The sequence below is a fragment of the Eumetopias jubatus genome, unplaced genomic scaffold, assembly GCF_037043125.1.
Source record: "Eumetopias jubatus isolate StellerSeaLion01/CBP00866 unplaced genomic scaffold, mEumJub1_p1.0 scaffold_8, whole genome shotgun sequence".
Lineage (NCBI taxonomy): Eukaryota > Metazoa > Chordata > Mammalia > Carnivora > Otariidae > Eumetopias > Eumetopias jubatus.
This window is the reverse complement of record NW_028274814.1, coordinates 142,371,947-142,386,650: the sequence shown is the minus strand read 5'-3', so window position 1 is coordinate 142,386,650 and position 14,704 is coordinate 142,371,947. Positions and strand designations below refer to the sequence as shown.

The window sequence follows — 14,704 nt, the reverse complement described above, 5'->3', positions numbered from 1 at the left end:
CTGTATTTCAGGCATGAAGAAAATCATACGAGATGAAAGAACTAAGAATGCCAGAAGGAAAGAAGAGAAAAACAACAAAAATGGCAAGCATGTGAATAAATCTAAATGAGCATTGACTTTATAAAACAATAATAAGTTCTTGTGAGTGTCTTAATTATTTAGAATTAAGAGAAAAACAATAGAATCAATGAAACCGAAGTTGGTTCTTTGCAAAGATCAACAAAACTGACAAGCCTTTAGCTAGACTGATGAAGGAAAAAAAGGGAGAAGACACAAAAAACTAAAATCAGAAGTGTAAGTGGGAATGTTACTACCAACCCTACAGGAAAGAAAAGGGTTATAAGAGGATACTGTGAACAACTGTACACCAACAAATTAGATAACCTAGATGAAATGGACAAATTCCTAGAAACACACAAACTACCAAAACAAACTCAGAAGAAATAGAAAATCTCAACAGACCTATAACAAGAAATGGAATCTGTAATCAAAAACCTCTCAGCTGGGGCGCCTGGGTGGCTCAGTTGTTAAGCGTCTGCCTTCGGCTCAGGTCATGATCCCAGGGACCTGGGAATGAGCCCCACATCAGGCTCCCTGCTCGGCGGAGGGCCTGCTGCTCCCTCTCCCTCTGCCTGCCACTCCCCCTGCTTATGCACTTTCTCTCTCTCTTTCAAGTAAATAAATAAAATCTAAAAAAAAAAAAAAAACTCCCAGGGCGCCTGGGTGGCTCAGTCGTTAAGCGTCTGCCTTCGGCTCAGGTCATGATCCCAGGGTCCTGGGATCGAGTCCCACATCGGGCTCCCTGCTCCGCAGGAAGCCTGCTTCTCCCTCTCCCACTCCCCCTGCTTGTGTTCCTGCTCTTGCTTTGTCTCTCTCTGTCAAATAAATAAATAAAAATCTTAAAAAAAAAAATCCCAACAAAGAAAATTTCAAGACTTAGGTGGCTTCACTGGTGAGTTCTACCAAACATTTAATGAATTAACACCAATCCTTCTCAAACTCTTCCAAAAAATTGAAGAGGTAGGAATACTTCCTTATTCTATAAGGATAGCATTACCCTGATACCAAAGCCAGATAAATACATCACAAGAAAAGAAAATTACAGACCAATATCCCTTAGGAATATAGATGTAAAAATCCTCAAGAAAATACTAGCAGCCAGGCGCAGAGGCATGCGCCTGTAGTCCCAGCTACTCGGGAGGCTGAGGCAGGAGGATCGCTTGAGCCCAGGAGTTCTGGGCTGTAGTGCACTATGCCGATTGGGTGTCCGCACTAAGTTTGGCATCAATATGGTGACCTCCCGGGAGCGGGGGACCACCAGGTTGCCTAAGGAGGGGTGAACCAGCCCAGGTCGGAAACGGAGCAGGTCAAGAAAATACTAGCAAACTGATCCAATAATCCATATTAAAAAGATTATATACCATGACCAAATAGGATTTATGCCAGGAATGCAAGGGTGGTTCAACAAAAGAAAATCAATCAGTGTAATACATTGATTAGAATACATTAACTATTAGACTACATTAATGTAAATAGAACAAAGGGGAAAAAATACATGATCATCTCAACTGACACAGAAAAAGCACTTGACAAAATCCAATATCCTTTCATGATAAAAAACACTCAGAAAACTAGGAATCAAAAGAAAATACCTCAACATGATAAAGGAAATTGAAGAAAAACCCACAGCTAACATCATACTCAATGGTGAAAGACTGAAAATGTTCCCTCCACCTACGATCAGAAACAAGGAAAGAATGCCTGCTTTCACTGCTGCTATTCAATACCAGAAGTACTAGCCAGAGCTATTAGTGAATAAAAACAAATAAAAAGCCACCCAGATTCAAAAGGAAGAGGCAAAACTCTCTATTCACAGATGATATGATCTTATATATACACAGATAATCCCAAAGAATCAAAAGAAAGCAAATAAAGGTAGTAAAAAATTTTTCAGCAAAATTGCAATATACAAGAACAACACACAAAAATCAGTTGTGTTTCTACACACCAGCAACAAACAATCTGAAAAGGAAATTAAGAAAGCAGTTCCATTTACAATACTATTTAAAATAATTAAATACTTGGGAATAAATCTAACCAAGGAGGTGACACACTCGTATGCTGAAAACTACAAACACTGCTGAAAGAAATTAAAGACCTAAATATGTTCATGGATTGTAAGACTTACTATTGCTAAGATGTCAATACTATCTACAGTGATCTACAGATTCAATGCAACCTCTATCAAAATTCCAATGCCCCCTTTTGTAGAAATGGCAAAACCAACCCTCAAATACATGTGGAATTACAAGAGGCCTCAAATAGCCAAAAAAAACACAAACAAACAAACAAAAAACAAAACAAAACAAAACTTGAAAGAGAACAAAAGTAGAGAACTCACAGTTTCCAACTTCAAAACTTAGTACAGGCACCCTGTCGCGGCGCTTCGCTTGAGGAAGCATGGAGGGCGAGAGCACGGGCCGCGGTGCTCTCCGGCTGCGTGCTCGGCACACTCGCTTTCCAGCACCTCAACACGGACTCGGACACGGAAGGTTTTCTTCTTGGGGAAGTGAAAGGTGAAGCCAAGAATAATATTACTGATTCCCAAATGGATGATGTTGAAGTTATTTATACAATTGACATCCAGAAATATATTCCATGCTATCAGCTTTTCAGCTTTTATAATTTTTCTGGTGAACTAAATGAGCAAGCCCTGAAGAAAATATTATCAAGTGTCAAAAAGGCTGTGGTTGGTTGGTACAAATTCCGACGTCATTCAGACCAGATCATGACATTTAGAGAGAGGCTGCTTCACAAAAACTTACAAAATCATCTTTCAAGCCGGGAACTTGTTTTTCTACTGTTAACACCAAGTATCATAACGGAAAGCTGCTCTACTCATCGGCTGGAGCATGCCTTATATAAACCTCAGAAGGGACTTTTTCACAGGTTACCATTAGTGGTGGCCAATCTGGCCATGTCCGAACAACGGGGTTATAAAACCATGTCAGGTTCCTGTGAGTCCACTGGTTTTAGCCGAGCAGTAAAAACATACAGCTCTGAATTTTTTACAGAAGATGGATAAAATAAATGAAATGTATGCTTCTTTACAAGAGGAATTAAAGAGTATATGCAAGAAAGTAGAACACAGTGAGCGAGCGGTAGAGAAACTACTAAAGGACGTAACCAGATTGAAATGGGAAATTAAAAAAAGAAAACAGGCACAAATTCAAGCAGCACGAGAGAACATCGAAAAAGACCCTCAGGAGAACATTTTTCTTTGTCAAGCTTTACGGACCTTTTTTCCAGATCATGAATTTCTTCATTCATGTGTTATCTCCTTGAAAAATAGGTATATTTCTAAAAGTAGTTGTACTGCCAACCACCAGCTCAATGTGATAGACAACCTGACCTTAATGGTAGAATACACTGACATTCCTGAAGCTAGTCCAGCTAGTGGTGCGCCTCAGATGATTAAACGTAAAGCTTTAGATACCGATGATGGATGGCAATTCAAGAAGTCACGGCCGTTAGAGATACAAAACAAACCATCTAAAACAGATACTGATAGTAGTAATCAAGAAAAAGCATCCACAATGAGCAGCCCCGAAACAGATGAAGACATTGAAAAAATGAAGGGTTGTGGTGAATATCCACAGTCTCCTACATTTTGATCATTTTAGGCCAAAAGGACATTTTTAATTGGCTGAAGGGTAAAGCCATTTGTATTGTTTTTACTATGTTCAGGTATTTTGCAGTAATACATAAGTTCTAGTACATTTATTTTTTAAAGCACTTTATTTTAAAACCATACCTTTTTTTGTCCCCCTCCTTTGTTAAAGATTTTAAGTAATTCCTATACCCAACATGGAGCTTGAACCCACAACCCCAAGATCAAGAGTCGTATGTTCCACCAACTGAACCAGCCAGGCGCCCCCCCCTTTTTTTGTTGAGGGAAAAGCTTAAATGGTACTCTTTTAAACTTCTGTAGCATTCTTTAGAATTGGAAAAGAAAGACTAACCTTATTTTCACAATAGAAAAAAAGATGTCTAAAATATGAAATGTATTTCATTTTTATCTAAGGCACAGTAATTCCTGCTCCTTAAGTTACAATAAATGGCTAGGGTTGCCAGATAAAATCCTGGACAACATGCAGTATTAGGCATTGAAAACTTATTCATTGTTTAAATGAATAATTTGGAGTTCAAATTTAAAAAAACTTAGTACAATTCTACAGCATTCAGAACAGTGTGGTACTGGCACAAGGATGGACATACAGACCAATGGAATAGAAATGAAAGTCTAGAAATAAATCCATGCATCTATGGTTAGTTGATTTTTTGGTAAGGGTGCAAAGGCCATTCAACGGACAGAGAATAGTCTCATTGATAAATAGTGCTAGGATAGCTGGATATCCACATGCAGAAGAATGAAGTTGGACCCCTACCTCACACTGTATACAAAAATTAACTTCAAATGGATCAGCAATCTAAGTATAAATGCTAAAACCATAAAACTCTTAGAAGAAAACATAGGAATAAACATTCATGACCTTAGTTTTGACAATGGATTCTTAGATACAACATCAATAAAAATGAGCAAAAAAGGGGGTGCCTGGGTGGCTCAGTTGGTTGAGCATCCAACTCTTGATTTTGGCTCAGATCATGATCTCAGGGTCCTGGGATCAAGCCCCGCATCAGGGGTCCACACTCAGGGGGAGTCTGCCTGAGGATTCTCTCCCTCTCACTCTGCCCCTCCTGCTCATGCTCACTCTCTCTCTCAAATAAAATAAGTCAGTCTTTTGAAAAAATGAGCAACAAAAGAAAACATAGACAGACTAGACTGCAATGAAATGTAAAACTTCTATGCATCAAAGGACATTATCAAGAAAATGACAACTTGCAGAATAGGTGAAAATATTTTCAAATAATATTTCTGATCAGGATCTAGTATCCAGAATATATAAAGAACACTTACAACCCAACAACAAAAAGACAACAACCCATTTTTTTAAATAGGCAAGGATCCTGAATAGGTATTTCTCCAAAGAAGATATGTAAATGACCAGCAAGCACATGAAAAGATCCTCAATATCATTAGGGAAATGCAAATCAAAACCACAATGAGAGGGGCGCCTGGGTGGCTCAGTTGGTTAAGCGACTGCCTTCGGCTCAGGTCATGATCCTGGAGTCCCGGGATCGAGTCCCACATCGGGCTCCCTGCTCAGCCAGAGAGTCTGCTTCTCCTTCTCACCCTCCTCCCTCTCACGCTCTCTGTCTCAAATAAATAAATAAAATCTTAAAAAAAAAAAACACAATGAGGTACCACTTCACATCCACTAGGATGGCTATAAATGAAAGAGAGAAAATAAAAGTGTTGGCACAGATATGGAGAAACTAGGACTCTCATATATTGCTGGTGAGAATGTAAATGGTTCAGCCACTGTGGAAAACAATTTGTTAGGTTTTCAAAAAGCTAAACACAGAATTACCATATGACCTACCAGTTTGGTATATACCTAAAAATTAAAAACAGATACTCAAATAAGCATGTGCACACACATGTTCATAGCAGCACTATTCATGATAGCCAAAAGGAAGAAACAGCCCAAATATCCACTTATATAGTTAACATTATACTGAGTGCAATAAGCCAGACACAAAGGACAGATATTGTATGTTTCAATTATATGAGGCACCTGGAGTGGTCAGATTCATAGAGACAGACAGTAGATTAGAGGTTACCAGGGTCTGGGAGATGAGGAGAAGCAGTTTTTGTTTAATGAGTACAGAGTTTATGTTGGCAAAGATGAGAAAGTCTTGGGTATAGATAGTGGTGATGGGTACACAGCATTGTGAATGTATTTAATGCCATTGAATTGTGCCCTTACAAAATGGTTAACATGGTAAATATTATAAACACTCCCCAAACTGTCATTATTCTGCAGCAAAGACCAGTTGTAGATGTTCTGAAGGCATCATGTCAGATCCCAACAGTAAGGGTGACCAGGAGCACTCATCACATTATATATTTCTGGGTTCTCCAGAGAGGGACTAGTCATATCTAGTTTCTCCAAGTGACAAGAAATGAATCAAAGAATTTCCGAGCCCAGGAACAGCCCTCAGGAGTGCACGCATAGAGAATGATGGTGCACATGTGAGGAGCCTGGTGACAGAATGTGGATGCTATCTCTTGCCAGACTGGCTCAATCCAGGTGGGTCTGTTCTCAACACAGCCCCTGAAGAGGGAAGGAATGTCTAGACCCATGTCTCAACAACGTAGAAATTCCATTAAGAGTCACTAGGCTGGGGCACCTGGGTGGCTCAGTCGGTTAAGTGTCTGCCTTTGGTTCAGGTCATGGTCCCAAAGTCCTGGGATCGAGCCCCACATCAGTCTCCATGCTCAGCAGGAGCTGCCCTTCCCCCTCCTCGTCCCCCTCCCCCTGCTCCTGCTCTCTCTCTCTTGCTCACTCTCAAATAGATAAAGTCTTTTTTAAAAATTAAAAAAAGTCACTAGTCTAATTGCTACCATCAACAACCAATATTTAATAAATAAATAAATCAAGAAGTGACAGCTGAGAAATGTGTTTTCCTTTTTTTTAATAAAGATTTTATTTATTTATTTGACAGAGAGAGACACAGCGAGAGAGGGAACACAAGCAGGGGGAGAGGGAGAGGGAGAAGCAGGCTTCCCGCGGAGCGGGGAGCCAGACGTGGGGCTCGATCCCAGGACCCTGGGATCATGACGTGAGCCGAAGGAAGACGTTTACGACTGAGCCACCCAGGCGCCCCGACATGTGTTTTCTTTACATATACTTCAAACAACTTGAAGTATACACATTCCCACAGAAATGCACCACTCTACGGGTGCACAAATGCAACTGGCTATGTGGTCGTCAGTAGACTTTTCCTCTTCCCTTTTCTTGCTCCACTCCCAGGACCACATCAGCACCTGCAGCCCACTCACATTATTGTAAGAATGCATTTATTTTATTCCTTAAATTTTACTTTGTTTCTAATTTTTACAGTGTTTTTCCTCTCCTCACCTCCTCCATGGGGGGTGGGGGGGATGGGGTTTTTAGTTTGTTTTTGCTATTCTGTCCGTTTTCTGGCTTTTTCATTTGGAAACTCTCCAATACTTTTCTATTCCACTGCTGCACATTTTCCTTCCCTGCCTTCTTAATCCAGACACTCACTATTCCACCACTGGGTACAAACAAAATGTCTAGTATGTTCTCCCAACAAGATCCCTCCACAAGACAAAAACTCTAGAATAATTTCTCTGTCCCTTTCCTCTCCCTGTCTCCCGATCCCCATGAGAAATTTGGAAGGATTTTACTTCTCCCAAGCATCTGTTCTGCTAAAATAGTTTAAACTTTATTAGAACCTCTCTCTCTCCCTCCCACTCCCTCCCTCTCTACCTCTCTGTCTCTCTCCCTTTCTCTGTGTCTCTCTGTCTCTCTGAGTTTCTCTGTGTGTGTGTGTGTGTGTGTGTGTGTGTCTCTGTGTCTCTCTCCGTCTCTGTCTCTCTGTCTCATTTCCGTCATGTGTGTAGGGATGGAGAGATTCCTTGCTCAGTATTTCTTTTTGCTCCCATGTTGGGGTTAGGTTCTGGTGTGTTTACTGTTGGTTTGCAATCTTTTCCTACTATTTCCCTCACCTGGATGCTCTGTTACTGACTCCTGGCACATCCCAGCGCTGTGCCATGCTCGGACAGGTGGGGGCCGTTCTCACTAAGCCATGGGTTCCTGGCTGCCTTTCTTCCTACAGTGATCTTCTCTCAGTGTTGAAGACTACACACCTGATGCCAGTCTGATCTTGCCTTTTGTAGGTTAAGTTGGGTTTTCTTCCTAGAAGCTTGTAGGATCTCTTTTTAAGTAATCTCTCCACCCAATGTGGGACTCGAACTCGGGACCCTGAGATCAAGAGTCGCTTGCTCTACCCACCCAGCCAGGCACCCCTAGGACATCTTTATCTTAGAATCAAAATGGGCAAGGGACAGGAGGAGCAGGAGGAGGAGGAGGAGGAGGAGGAGGAGGAGGGAGATCCTTGCCTTTTCCCATCAGGCTGGCCTGGCATTCAGGGAGCTCCTTGCTGACCAGACTCAGCCTTCTCCGGCAATTCTAGTTTTGATTCAGGAGTGGCCGCTGTACCAGCCTTCCCTTGTTCTCCTCCAAGTTGCTCATCTTTTTTCCTCACGACTCCCATCTCTTGGTTTTTCCCTGTGCTTCGAGAGGCTTCTTCTAGGCGGCGTCCTGGGCCTCCCGCTCACATTCCAGCCTTGACCACTCTCTACTGAGGTTCAGATGCTGAACGTTTGAACCTGGCACAACATGACTCTAAAGTGCGCGTAGCACATGAGCTAGTTTTGAGTCATCGGGGCACTGTTCCCGAGTTCGCATGTTTGCACACTGCACTTGTGCCTTTCTCCACACTCTGTTTTTTTCATGCAAGAGTTTAGCTGTTTTCCTCATCAACGGTTCCATTTCATTCACTTCAAGACATGGCCTTCCTCAATTTCTCCCCAATATTAAACACCTGGCCAGTGTGACCCCCTCACTGGTTACTGCTCCCTCCTCTTTCTCGCAGCCAAACGTGGGTGCAGGTCTGTTGTGGGCCTGGCCAGGCCTTGAGCTAGATCCCTCTCAAGCCTTGCAGACGACAATGACCCCTGTGTGGTCCCTGCTCCACGTGAATGAGGCCTCAGGTGGGCAGGACAGCTCGATGGTCCCAGGGACATAAAAAGAGATTACACCAGGGGCGCCTGGGTGGCTCAGTTGGTTGGGTGACTGCCTTCGGCTCAGGTCATGATCCTGGAGTCCTGGGATCGAGTCCCACATCGGGCTCCCTGCTCAGCGGGGAGTCTGCTTCTCCCTCTGACCCTCTTCCCTCTCGTGCTCTCTGTCTCTCATTCTCTCTCTCGCAAATAAATAAATAAAATCTTTAAAAAAAAAGAGAGAGAGAGATTACACCAGGAGCAGAGGTGTAGATCTAAGTGATGCTCATCATGAACGGCCTTTTTTACAACCACGTAAGGTACTTATGTGGGAGCTGATGTCAAGGTAATGTGGTTGGAGCTGTCTTCCCACAATCTGACAGGATCTCACTCTGGAGGGCAAAACATTGTTCTGCTCACATGACCATTACCCATGAGGACTCTAGAACCTTGAGAAGTGTGCTCACCGAGTGTCCCACCACCTAATGGCTCTTGAAATTGTTAGCCGAGATGTGGCCTTAGAGCTGAGCCCAGGAGACTGTCACTTCCTTATGAATTATGTATCCAGGACTCACTTCTGCCAAATCTCTAGCCCGGGACAACTGCAGTACCTAAGAACTCAGTGCTCCTTCTGCTCTTCCTCACCCACGTCCACTCCAAGTCAGGGGTCCGCAATGTCTATTTTTGTAAAGAGCCAGACAAGAACTACTTTTGCCTTTGCAGGTCATATGGTCTCTGCTGTGTTATCATAGCATGAAAGCAGTCGTAGGAAATAGTAAGTGCGGGTAGGCTGGACTTAGTGGTCCTACCCGAAGGGATCCATTCCCATGGCTTGCTGACATTTCCCAGGCCTGTTTCCAACCTCGACTTCCCCATGGAGCCCCAGGTGAGTGTGTCTACCCACTTAACACATTCACTTCAGGTGTTAATGGGAGCCTCAGATGCTCAAAACTAGACTTTTGATTTTCCACATAATCTGGATATGGCCAACTGCATTCAACCTCCATTCTCATCAGCTGCTTCTATTTATTTTCCTGTATTTTAGAACCAAAAAGCTAAACACTACATTGTTCAGACTCCCTTACAGTGGGACTTCTGAGTGTGACATGGGAAACAAAGGCAGAAGAGAAATTATTAAATTTCCTTACTACTTACAGCCCATTGACAAGTCCTTGAAACAGGCAGAGTGACCTTCCTCTAGGGACTCAACTGCCTCGATGTTGACACTTTGCTAAGGGCAAAAGGCAATCCTAGCCACCACCACCACTCCCCACCAGGATCCTGTAAGTCTACTTTAACATATAAAAATTCCTTTGGAAACCTCCTTTATCTCTAAACCCCCCAAGATAGGTGTTGGCAATCATCTCTCAAGCATATGGCCCACCGATATACATCTGAAGGGTCTCATGACTCAGGTTTTACTAGACGGTAATAAATGACTTTTTCCCAACAATTGTTAGCCCCCTCAAGGTCCTGGAAACCTTGCTTCCAAAATTCCTTAGAGACTTATGCTCTTCCTAACCCCCTCCCAACTTTAAAGCATTTAAGGGGCCACTCCTCATGACCCCAGTGTGGCTCTTTCTGCCCACAGGTCCTGTCCTCATGCCTTAATAAAACCACTTTTTGCACCAAAGACATCTCAAGAATTCTTTCTTGGCCATGGGCTTTGAACCCTAACGTCTTTCCTACATCAAGTGGAATCGTTGAACTTCCCCACGTGAGATAGCCACAGACAGGGCTGCCAATAGGGGGCATCACAGAGCTGGCAGGGGACAAATTCAAGGTCCCAGGTTCCTGGCCTCCCAATCCCAGCTACCCTAGTCTCTCAAACTCAAGGGGCCACCTCGCAGTTCCTACACCACCAGCACATCTGATGACATTGCAATATTCCCTGTAATAAATCACCGTCTGCCTTTAATACTTCACAATGGCTTCTGTTTTCTGCAGTGAACCCCGATTGATACATCCACCCAAACTGCCCTGCTCTCCATCATCTTCAGCTCAGTCAATGACATCTCCATCCATACCTATGAATTCCGTTTCGGTCAGGAGAGTAAAAACCACACCAGTAATGCGACCCGGGGAAAAAAATAACATAAAAAATTGTTGGGGCGCCTGGGTGCCTCGGTGGGTGAAGCGTCCGCCTTGGGCTCAGGTCATGATCCCGGGGTCCAGGGATGGAGCCCCGCGTCGGGCTCCCTGCTCAGCGTAGGGTCAGCTTCTCCTCTCTGCCCCTCCCTCCACTTTCTCCCTCTCTCTCAAATGAATAAACAAATTTTAAAAAAAAGAAAATACATTTACAATACTGTACTGTATTTATCAAAAAAGAAATCAGCGTGTAGGTGGACCTGTGCCACACTAGAGCCGCAGGGCTGAGGGAGGGAAGAACCTGGACTCGGAAGAGCCCCGCCCCTAAGGGCGGGCTGGCACAGGTGGCCCGGCCTGGGCGGGCGAGGCTGAGCTGGGGTGTGGGAGCAGCTGCCGCGGGGCGGAGAAACTTGAGAGGAGGTGATGGAAGCCCCGGCCTGGGAGCGCTGCTCAGGTGACAGCTTCCTACCTCCTGCCATCGGACCCTGGCCCCTGCACCAAACCGCCGCCCCCCAGCACGAGGATGAAGGCCCTTCTCCAGGCCAGTCCCGGCGTGTCCCTCCAGCACCCTCTATGGACAAAACCTAACACCACAGCAGTTGGCAAAAGGGAGGCCACGCGAGGGGCCCCTCCAAGGTCAGGGCAGAGCATAGGGCGGGTTTGGGGCTGGGCGGAGGTAGACACAGCTGCACACTGCTCGGCCCATCAAGCCAAAAAGCAACGTGCAATCCCCACCTTCCCTTCATCTCTATGGCCAATACATTAGCAAAGCAGGTCAGTTTTACCTCCAAAATAATACCTCCAACCACCCTCTCTCTCTCCATCAAAACAGATCCAACCTGGACCTACAGAAATATAACCTGTTCCTCAACTGGAAACGCAAAACCATGACCTAGACCATCTTCCCCAAAGTAATCTACACAGTACAATTCCAGCCAATTGCAACTCATTCAGAAATTCACCTAGAAAAAAAAAAGTCTAAAATTAATCCAAGTAATTTTGGAAAGGAAGCCAAAAGAGAAGGGACTTGCCCCATCAGAAGTCAAAAGGCACTAGAAAGGGCACCTGGGTGGCTCAGTCGGTTAAGCGACTGCCTTCGGCTCAGGTCATGATCCTGGAATCCCTGGATCGAGTCCCGCATCGGGTTCCCTGCTCAGCGGGGAGTCTGCTTCTCCCTCTGATCCTCTTCCCTCTCGTGCTCTCTATCATTCTCTCTCTCTCAAATAAATAAATAAAATCTTTAAAAAAGGCACTAGAAAGCCATAATAAAACATTACAGCATTGGTACAGGAATAGACAGGAATGTAGAGCCCAGAAACAAATCTATGCAAGCTTAGAATATGACCAAGTTAGCATTCCAAATAATCGGGGAAACGATTTTTTTTTTGATAAATGGTATTGGAGGAGGGAAGGATAAAGTATATTCTTCCTTCATACTATACACAGAATAAATCCCAAATGATGAAAACTTTGAAATCATAGACATGTGTGCGTGTGTGCGTGTGCATGCTTGAATAAACAACAGAATGGTGCTCTCCCTGTGCCACCATGCTAGAAGCCCCGAGAGAAATGTTTGACACATGGGACTGTATAAAAATGTCATTCTTCTGTACAGAAAAAATTACCAATAACAAAATAGAAAGAAAAATAACAAATCTGGAAAACACGACCCCCAAAAAAGTTAAGATATGTAACAAAGACATCCTGGACGCCTGGCTGGCTCAGTCAGTAGAGCGTGTGACTCTTGATCTCAGGATCATGAGTTTGAGCCCCACGTTGGGTATACAGATTACTTAAAAATAAAATCTTTTTTTTAAGATTTATTTCTTTTGGAGGGGGGAGGGGTAGAGGGAGAGAGAATCTCCAGCAGACTCGCCCCTGAGTGCAGAGCCAACACAGGGCTCGATCTCCCGACCCTGAGATCATGACCTCAGATGAAATCGAAAGTTGGACACTTAACTGACTGAGCCCGCCAGGCGCCCCCAAAATAAAATCTTTTAAAAAAACAATAGGGGCACCTGGGTGGCTCGGTCGTTAAGCGTCTGCCTTCGGCTCAGGTCATGATCCCAGGGTCCTGGGATCGAGCCCGGCATCAGGCTCCCTGCTCAGCAGGAAGCCTGCTTCTCCCTCTCCCACTCCCCCTGCTTGTGCTCCCTCTCTCGCTGTGTCTCTCTCTGTTAAATAAATAAAATCTTTAAAAAAAAAAAAAAAGAAGAAGAAGAGTATTTGGGGAAACTTATGAAGATTTATTTAGTGGCATTCATAGTACCTGGGATTACAGTCTTAAAGCTGCAGGACCAACCTAAGTATGAGCACTGGTTAAATAAATCACATGACATCATACAGCCCTCACACAGGAAGCACTGTCCCTGCTGACCTGGGGCAGGCACAGAACCATGTACGAAAGACAAGCCCATTCTGGGCTAGGACAAGCATCAAGGGGCATTCTGCTTGTGGCTGTGTGTCTTTCTGCATAGGCTGGCTTTTTCCTTTTGGCAGGATGCACCATCCATATATCTTGGGTAGAAATCAAGCTGTTTCCATGGGAGGAGTGAAACAAAGCATTCATTGGCTGAAAAACCATGTCCTATCACTGTCCACTACCCCAGGCATGCAGTCCTGCCCCCAGTCCTCACTTTCTGCCCACATTCTGGGAGCTCCTCCTTCTCTGACTCTGTCTTTTCACAGCTGCTGCTCCACCTGGTGGAGAGAGTCCTGGGGCACAAGGGTGGGCACTGGCCCTGGGACTGCCCGCTCAGGTCCCAATTCCCACTAAAATGCTGTCCCTGGATGGCCAAGCTGCTAGGAGCCCCGAGGAGCCCACAGCTCATCACACCCCACAGATCCCACATCTACGTGGACAAACCTGGCGTATCTGATCCCAGAGTGGATCTTTTGTCAACACCTCCTCTGCTATACTGCAATATGATTTTCAGTAATAATCATCTAATAATCAGCACTAATTATTGACTCATTCTTTACTTTTAATAAGCAATTAAAATTAGCAATTGTTAAATACTTTTGTTTTTAAAATATTCAAATTCAGTAAGGTATTTCACATATGAAATAAAGTTTACACCAAACAAAATTATTACAGCTTTTAGATTTTAAACACAAATAAACACTCCAAACAGTCACAGAATTACAGAAGTGAGAAAACTGAAGTGGTTTCTTCCTTGTTACAACCACTCTGGTGTCACTGTTCATCTCAAATCTAAGGCTTAAAGAGAGAAATACGTGTTATCTCAGGGAGAGGAGACACTAACTGCCCTTTGAGCTCTAAAAACCATTCACAGTGCCCAACCATGAGGCACTTAGCCTCCTAAGAAAACCTTGTAGTGGGTCTGAATTAATGTCCATACAGAATACAATGTTTCCTAAAGGATGGGGGATAAAAACTGCTAATTTGAAACTTACATATACCCTACTAAAATTCAACGGTAACCAAAGTATTGTTAAAAACTTGATCAACAGGGGCGCCTGGGTGGCTCAGTTGGTTGGGCGACTGCCTTCGGCTCAGGTCATGATCCTGGAGTCCTGGGATCGAGTCCCGCATCGGGCTCCCTGCTCGGCGGGGAGTCTGCTTCTCCCTCTGACCCTCTTCCCTCTCGTGCTCTCTGTCTCTCATTCTCTCTCTCGCAAATAAATAAATAAAATCTTTAAAAAAAACTTGATCAACAAAAGATTTGTGGAGTAGGAGTATTTGATCTCTGATCTTTAGAATTGCTGGTCTCATCGGAATAATAAAAAGCTGATCAACTTTGGCTGTATTATTTTTAAATTCTCTGCAGACAAGGCACCCTCTACCTGCCTCTCCCTTTCAGCCCTCAGGTCCCCTTGGAGGAACCAGACGTGACTCCGAGCAATCCCCATGTTGGTTCTCATTCCATGCCACACTGG

At 44.1% G+C, this 14,704-nt stretch overlaps 2 pseudogenes; both read left to right on the top strand.

The window, feature by feature from the left end:
• The first annotated feature begins 1,157 nt into the window (after positions 1 to 1,157).
• On the top strand, positions 1,158 to 1,439 carry LOC148163832 (signal recognition particle RNA; annotated as a pseudogene).
• Positions 1,440 to 2,460: 1,021 nt separating this feature from the next.
• LOC114218295 (BRCA1-A complex subunit Abraxas 1 pseudogene) lies at positions 2,461 to 3,769 on the top strand (annotated as a pseudogene).
• Positions 3,770 to 14,704: the final 10,935 nt, after the last annotated feature.